This window comes from Pinus tabuliformis, chromosome 4_2 (assembly GCF_031772625.1).
Source record: "Pinus tabuliformis cultivar Carrire ecotype Pingquan chromosome 4_2, CPIR1, whole genome shotgun sequence".
In the NCBI taxonomy this organism is placed as follows: Eukaryota; Viridiplantae; Streptophyta; class Pinopsida; order Pinales; family Pinaceae; genus Pinus; species Pinus tabuliformis.
In genome coordinates this window covers 941,349,373-941,357,858 of record NC_142304.1, presented here as the reverse complement: position 1 = coordinate 941,357,858, position 8,486 = coordinate 941,349,373, and the positions used below count along the sequence as shown (strand labels likewise).

The 8,486-nt window shown below is 37.2% G+C and overlaps 1 pseudogene; it reads left to right on the top strand.

Moving 5' to 3' along the window:
• Positions 1 to 1,043: 1,043 nt before the first annotated feature.
• LOC149172785 (DNA mismatch repair protein PMS1 pseudogene) lies at positions 1,044 to 2,289 on the top strand (annotated as a pseudogene).
• The last annotated feature ends 6,197 nt before the right edge of the window (positions 2,290 to 8,486 follow it).

Here is an 8,486-nt window from a genome sequence, read left to right as displayed (position 1 = left end):
ATGCAAAAGCAATGTCCAATATTAAAACATTAATAAGAGACTATCAAAACAATGAAATTAAATTATTACAAAATAGACATAATCCAAAGAAATTTTACAAACATCTTATAATATATGTGCACAAACTCAAAAAAAGAAGAAGGAAAATACATATACAATATAAAAACATAAAAAGCACTAAAATGCAATAATTGAAAGAAATAAGTATAGGGATCTCTCTATATAAGAATCATGTTCAATATCACATATATCCAAGAGATAACATAGAAAGTAGTGAGTAGAATTGTCTTTACAAACAGACACCTAGCAGTATGAGTTAGACTTTCTCATTGACATTTATGTGGGGAATTATTCAAGAGCTCACAAGCATAAAAAAAATAAAAATAGATACTTGATGTCTAACTTCAATTGACTAATGAAGTAGAGAAATAGAAAAGGTGGCCCATAGAATGAATTAACATGTCATTGAAGCCAAATAACAAGTAGATCTCTCAAGAACATTTACACCACAAGTAATCCCAATTTGGAAAAGACATTTCCTTTCTTAAATTTGTTTATATAAAATTATTTATTAACTTATTCTCATTTTTTTTATGCATATTGTTTCATCTTTTCAAGCTACATAAGATTCATCCATGTACATTGTGTGTTCTAAGAGTGGTCCATCTGAGTAAAGTTTTAATAGAAAAGATTCTAAATTGTCACAAGAAACAATCTTGTAGACTAGAGAAGCCAGTCAGCAGTCTCTGCAATCGATGTAAATATTAATTCTTTGAAGTCACAATAAACTTCAAATTTGGCCAAGTTGTTGTTGTTATAACTATTGGATTGTTTATATGAAGTTCTCACTGATCAGAATTGTCCATCATATCTGCATTTTCAATAGAATTTTCTGACAAGGTAAAGTATAAAACTAAAGTGTTGTTCTGCATTGGACTTTAAAGTGCGGCTTTTTACTTTATAAGATGCATTGATTACAAGTATTGATACTCATGCGGGTTAATGTTATGTGAAAAATTAATTGCATCATTTTATGTATGAGGATGGATGGAAGGTCAGATTCAACAATCATCAAACCTATAAATAAAGAAGATGTGTACAGAATATGTTCTGGTCAAATTATTCTAGACCTTTCAAGTGCTGTTAAGGAACTTGTAGAAGATAGCTTGGACGCAGGAGCAAGTAGCATTAAGGTTAAACTAAAAGAGTATGGAGGAGAATCCTTTGAGGTTGGAGATAATGGTTGTGGTATTTCACCTAAAAATTATCAGAGTGTGAATCTCAAGTATCATACTCCCAAGATTTCAGCTTTTTCTGACCTGCAATCATTGACTTCCTTTGGATTCCGAGAAGAGGCACTAATTTTACTTTGTGCTTTGGGAGATGTGGCCATTGTAACTAGAATAAGGCATGAAACTGTTGGTACACAATTGACAATTGACCATTCAGGTCTAATTTCTTCCCAGAAAAGTATGGCACATCAGATTGGTACTATTGTTACAGTGACAAAATTGTTTTTATCTTTGCTTGTAAGGTATAAGGAGTTCGATCAAAATATTCGCCGAGAATATGGCCAACTTCTGTCCCTATTACATGCTTATGCTCTTATTGCCACAAGTGTCTGATTTGTCTACACTAACGTGACAAGAAAAATGCCAAGAATGTGGTGTTAAGAACACAATGAAGTGGCTCCATCAAGGATAATATAGTAACAGTTTTTGGTACCAAGACACTTACACGTTTAGACCCTTCAGACATATGTGTCTCAGATGGATGCCGTCTTGAAGGATTTCTGTCTAAGCCCAGATCTGGAAGTGGAAGGGCTTTAGGAGATCGATAGTTTGTCTATGTGAATGGTCACCCTGTGGACATGCCAAAAGTGACAAAACTTTTGAATGAGCTATACAAATCTTATAACTCTCAGCAATACCCTATGGTCATCTTAAATTTCATCCTTCTCACTACAACATATGATGTGATTGTAATTCCAGACAGAAGAAAGATATTTCTTCATGATGAAGGTCTTCTATGTCTACTCTAGGAGAGTCCTTCGAAAAATATTATGCTCCTAATAAATATAATTATGCTATTGATAACTTTGAAAGTGACTCGCAGTTGAGGCACACATGCAACCCATTGTTACCATCACATAATGCAGAATATAGGGAGAAGCAGCCGCATGAGAATACACAATGGGAAAGAGGCAGATGGCTCATGTCTCCCACAGATGTGATGAAGAAGATGATAACAACATTCCTGCTTCTGATCCCATTGCAAATCACTTCATAAAAACAAAAGGAGAAATATGAAAAAGGGGAGAGATCAAAGGGTAGAGACAAAGACCAAGGTCTGGACCTAAGACCCATTGGAGAACCCATTAGAGAATCCGTCAGGGGATGAGGCATCACGGTTCATTTTTCTGCATTTGAGTTCGATGGAAGTCGATATGAATTGGAGGACCCTGTGTTGGTAACCCCAGAAGAGAAAAAAATTGAGAAGCCATATGTTGCTATAATAAAGGATATAAAGCAATCAAAAGATGGCTCTCTTGCTGTTGTAGGCCAATGGTTTTACTGGCCCGAGGAAGCTGAAAGGAAAGGGGGAGGAAGCTGACAAGCACGAGATGCACGTGAACTATTTTATAGTTTCCATCATGATGAAGTGCCTACAGAACCTATTATGCACAAATGTGTTGTGCACTTTATTCCACTAAACAAGCAACTTCCTCCCTGCACAAAGCATCCAGGCTTTATTGTGCAATAGGTTTATGACACAGTTGTAAGAAAACTTTGGAAATTAACTGACAAATATTATGAAGCTTTGAAGCAGAAAGAAATTGATTTGCTAGTGAAAAAAAAAAGCTCGCAAGGATTTGGGAGATCTCCCTGATGTTGAGTCAGATGAATTTGCACCTGATCTAGAGGAGTCTGAAATGAACAAAAGACAGGTTCAAAGGAAGACTGTGACGCCTATAAACACACTTAGAGATGAAGATGCAATAGGGAGATCAAAACTGTTTGGAAAAGTAGAAACACCAGGAAGCTCTATGAATGATGGATAGCAGGGAAATGCTTCTGAGACTTATACCATTCTGTTGAATCAAAATGTACTAACTGGAGTGAAGTCACATGATAGATGGTTGGAGAAAATCATGGAAGGGGTGAAGCATATATGCAGTTTAAATAGACGGATAGATTCTCAAGACGAAATGCAAGAAGACACTGAAGTGAAAGCTGTTGATGCACACATGCAGCCCATTTAAATAGGGAACTTGAAATGCAAGATTTCTGAGTTCGTGATCTGATTATTCGGATGAATATTGTTTACTACTTCGATGATATGATAGGAAAGATGCTAGGATGGGGATATCAAGAGGGTACTACTTGCTTTGGTTTTGGCTATGACCTTCGATAAAGTAACCAGCTTCAAGGTCTAGATTTTGAACCTAATTTCTGATACCACGTGTAAGGTCCCCTCCTAGGGTCCTCTACCAGATCTATATTCTCTAATTTTACATGAAATAAAAGGGCAATAATTTATTTCTGACAAGGCATTTAAACGATGATAATTTACCATTTAAAATCTAATTCCTACAATTTAAATAGTGAACATTTCATTTCAATCACTTACATGAGTAATCTATGCATAGAGGAATACTTGTACCAATAGCCCGGTGGAGATGCCTTTGAGCTGCTGCTCCTGCTGGAATGCTCCTCTTGACTATCGACTGGATTTACCTCCTAGCCAACTAGGAAGTAGTTCCTAGCCCAGGAAACCTCCATAGGTTCCCTAGCCCTCCGAGCCTAAGTCCAACCAGATGTAGTGTGTCCAAGATGAATAATACTCCCTTCTCTCTCTCAAACAAATCCTCCAAAACCAAATCCAAACCAAAACCAAAAGCAAGACCAAGGATCCCCTTCCTCCCCTCATCCTTCCCCTTTTATGCCCCTCCTTCTCTTCTCCACCTCATCCACCTCTCATTAATTTCATAACTTCTCCCTCATCCTTACATTTGACTTCTCTTCTCCCAAGTAAACATGAGAGGACATTTGGGAATGTGAGATGAATATAAAATTGGGTAATTAATTAGAGAGGACCATTTCTTCTCCCAAGTAAATATTTTTGGGATGAGAGATGAATATATAAACTGGTAATTAATCGGAGAGGATCGTGTCTTCTCCCAAGTAAATGTGAGAGGACATTTTGGGGATGAGAGATGAATATATAAATTGGTAATTAATTGGAGAGGACCATGTCTTCTCCCAAGTAAATGTGAGAGGATAGTTTGGGGATGAGAGATGAATATATAAATTGGTAATTAATTGGAGAGGACTATGTCTTATCAAAATTTTAAAATTTGGGGATGTAAATTGGGAATAATAACAAAATTTATATCAGTACCAAATTTACAGTTTCACCAATGTAGGTATGTACCAATATTTCTTAATAATTATAAGTCCATATTTTAAGGAAATTTAAACACTTAGTAAAATTTGCAGGATAAGATTAAATAGGGAATTACAGATGAAAATGGTTCACAAGGATGTCGGATTCGATGAGGAGAAGGCCATGTGAGTTTCCCTTGAGAGGGATATTGAGCTACATGCGGATGAGGAGCTTTGAGCTCCTAAGGTTGAGGAGCCTCATATTTATGTGTAGAAGCCATATGCAGAGGATCCGAGAGTGGATACATCCACTTAGGTAGAGTATTCTAGAGAGGGAAGGGAGCTTACTAGAGAGGCTGTCAGATTGTTGGATGATGCACGGGAGAATGTGGGAGCACCCACTTCTCAGCGAAGACATAGGAGGTCACTTGAGAGGTACACTAGATACATGGCTCTTATGGGCGAATGTGTTGTGACAGAGCCATCTTCCTTTAAGGAAGTAGTGTAACAACCAGTTTGGGTTGATGCCATGGTGGAGGAGTATGACTCCATAGTTCGTAACAGTGTTTGGGATTTGGTCCTAAGATCGGAGGACAAGTCAGTGATGAGCTCCCGTTGGCTTTACTAGGTAAATCAACCACACAATCATCTTGTCCTGAAGATGAACCATACTGGTTGGTTCGAAACGCATCGACCAAATATTCTCAATGTGACTTTTTTCGGAAAAATTTCATTAACAAGGTAAATCAAGCTGCAAATGGTAGTGTAGAGAATCATAAGGCTAGATTTGTGGCCCGTGGCCTTTCATAGGTAGAGGGGATTCACTATGATGAGACCTTTTCTCCTGTTGAAAGGTACTCATCAATCATATCTATATTGGCACTATCAGCACATATGGGTTGGAAGATCCATCAGATGGATGCGAAGACAACCTTCCTTAATGGCATGATTGAGGAAGAGATATACATAAAGAAAGTTGAATGGTTTGAAACCTTTGACCTTGAGTCACATGTGTGCCGGCTCAAGAGAGAATTGTACAGGCTGAAGTAAGCACCCCATGCTTGGTATGCCAGGATAGATAGCTACTTCACTGGGTTGGGCTTAATGAAGAGTGAAGCGAATGTGAACTTGTACCACATAGTGGTGGAAGGTAAACCGTTGATCATTGTACTTTATGTTGATGATCTCATATTGAAAGGTGATGATTAGCTGATCAAATCTTGCAAGGATAACCTTGTAAGAGAGTTTGAGATGAAGGACATGGGCTCATGCATTAATTTCTTGACATGTTGGTATGGCAGGGAGATGGGGCTTTTTTGTGTCTCAAGGCAAGTATGCCAACAAGATACTCAGGAGATTCCGCATGGAGAGCAACAAACCCATGAAGACTCATCTTGCATGTAACTAGAGGAAGGAGGATGTTACTTCAAGGGAAGTAGTGGAAGCTACTATTTACAGGCATCTTGTGGGTTCACTCATGTACTTGGTGAGCACATGACCATATATGTGCTATGAAGTTAGCCAACTTAGTCAAGCAATGGTTAGGCCTACGAAGCTATATTGGAAGGTGGAAAAGCATGTGTAGAGACACCTCAGGGGCACTTCTCAGAATGGATTATGGTACAGATGAAGAGGGAGAGAGTGAAGCTTCAAGGCTTCATTGATGTAGATTAGGCAGGGAATCCATATTATAGGAAGAGCACATAAGGAGGAATCTTTAGTATTGGGTTAGCGACAATTTCTTAGTACAACAAGAGACAAAGATCGGTTTCACTCAGTTCGGTAGAGGCAAGTACATGGTTATGAGTCAAACAACATGTGAGACCATCTAGATGAGGAATATCCTGGTTGGTTTGTTTGGTCAGTAGATGGATCCAACTATGATTTACTATGATAATCAAAGTTGTATGAAACTATCTGAAAATCTAGTTTTTCATGATCGGTCCAAGCATATTGATATCCGATATCATCATCTCAAAGATTGTGTATTGAGGTGGATTATATTGTTAAAGTACATTCCCAGGGAGGAAAAATATGCTGACATTTTGACAAAGACATTGTCAAGATGTAAATTTGAGTTTCACAGAGACAGGATTGGGGTAGTTGATAAACCCTTTCTTGTTCAGAGGGAATGTTGAGAAATGGAAACAACAAATTCCAGTTTAATTTTTCATTGAATTAAATTGAGAATTAAAATCGAATTCTATTCTCATAGCAACTTGAAAATAGTTAGTTAAGTTTAATTAACTTAATTAGCTTAGGAATTTCAAGTTGGAAGTCTTTCTAAAGTCCTGTATATATTCTCCCTATATTATAGGGGTAAATGATGAGTTAATAATGAGTTGTAATTAGTTAACTCAGTTTACTGACTTAAGTCCAGTTAAATTATTTCGAAACTGTTTAAGGAACTAATAGTGAGTTAATAGTGATTGGTGCACTAATGAATTAACTAGTGCTAATATAGTTAACTGAAGATTCCCTCATAAAAAACTGATGCATGTCAATTCTGAGAAAGACCCAATTGAGACTAGAGTGCAAGGGTAGTGTACTATCAGTTATATGATTTACTGAGTTGTATAGATCATGCATGCAATCGGGAACTGAACCTTGAAGGGATTGCACAATTTTGGATGCATTGGCCTCCCATTAATATGGGATGATCAGCCATAGGAATTACACAAGGAAATAAGGACTTGGAGAGCTGTAGAATTAGTTAAGTGTTGGCCAAGAGTTTTCTTGTGAGTTGGAGATTGATTTTACTGAGTGCTGGGATTGTTCTTGAGAGAACAAGCATTGTATCATCATCTTGGATTTATGATATATGAAATACATATAATGGGGTTTTGAGCTGTGGCTTTCCCAGGATACTTATTGTGTTATGTGTATTCGATTATCTTCCTCTTGTCAATTATTGTTTTCATCGATCTATTGGCTTCCATTGGTTGATAGTAGAAGTAGTTTCTTGTCTCTTTCTTTAGTACATTGCATGAGCTCGTGAGTATACAGGATTTTCTGCATGGTATAAGAGCTAGATGTGTAGAAATATTCTACATCATCCCCACCATCTCGCTTCAAGGCCGGAGTGGTGTCTTGCTTAGTGGTAGGCTGAAGCACAGCAAGGCCAAAGTGCATGAACGCTCTCTTTCAATTTCTAAGTACGTAATTTTTGAATCAATTCCATAAAGTTGCGTGTAATTTCATGAAGGTGTGGGTTGCTGTGACTACATTTAAAGGTTGTCAGTGGTGCCTTTGTGTGAGAGGCCGAGAGCAAGGTGTAAGGTCTATTTTTTTTTATTTTTATTTTTTGGGGTTATAAAATTTAAAAAAAAATGTTGGGCACATGTTTTTTATACATGTAAAAAAAAGGCATCATTTTTAAACAAAGGAGGGATTTGATTAAAAAAACAAAGGGGATCTTGTTTTTTTTGCATCAAATTAAAGGAATTTTTTTTTTTTTTATTAAGAGAGCACCCATTTTTTGAGATTTCTCCTTGGATATGGAGATAAATCCGTCTTTTAATTGCTGGAGGTCGAATTCTTTATTTCTTAAGGGAGACTTGTCAAGATGAATAACCAGATGGAAGAGGAATATTTTAATGAGAGTAATAAGATTGATGGATCCAATTACTCTAATTGGAAATTTAAGCTGTAGACCCTGTTGGAGGGGAAAAACGCATGGACGATTGCAAGCAGTGATGAGTTGAAGTTGACCCTAGCTACGTGCGGAAAAACAACAACAATCCAAGACTAGGAAAAGAGGGAGAACAAAGCAAAAATGTTGTTAAAATTGTCAGTGAAAGATTGTATTATCCCTCACATCTGTGAATGTAAATCAACAAATGACATCTGGAAAATGCTCAAGGACCTATACGAGATCAAAAACACAAATCGCCTGATGTTTCTGAAAAGAAAGATTCTCTCCATCAAAATGGAGGAGAATGAGTTAGTGGTTGCATTCATCTCTCGAATCAAGGAGATTAGAGGTAAGTTGAGCGAAATAGGAGAGACAATGTCAAACACTAATCTGGTCACAATTACCATGAATGGTGTGATTGATGACTATCACATGTTTATCACAACTTGAATGCGAGAGATAAAGCC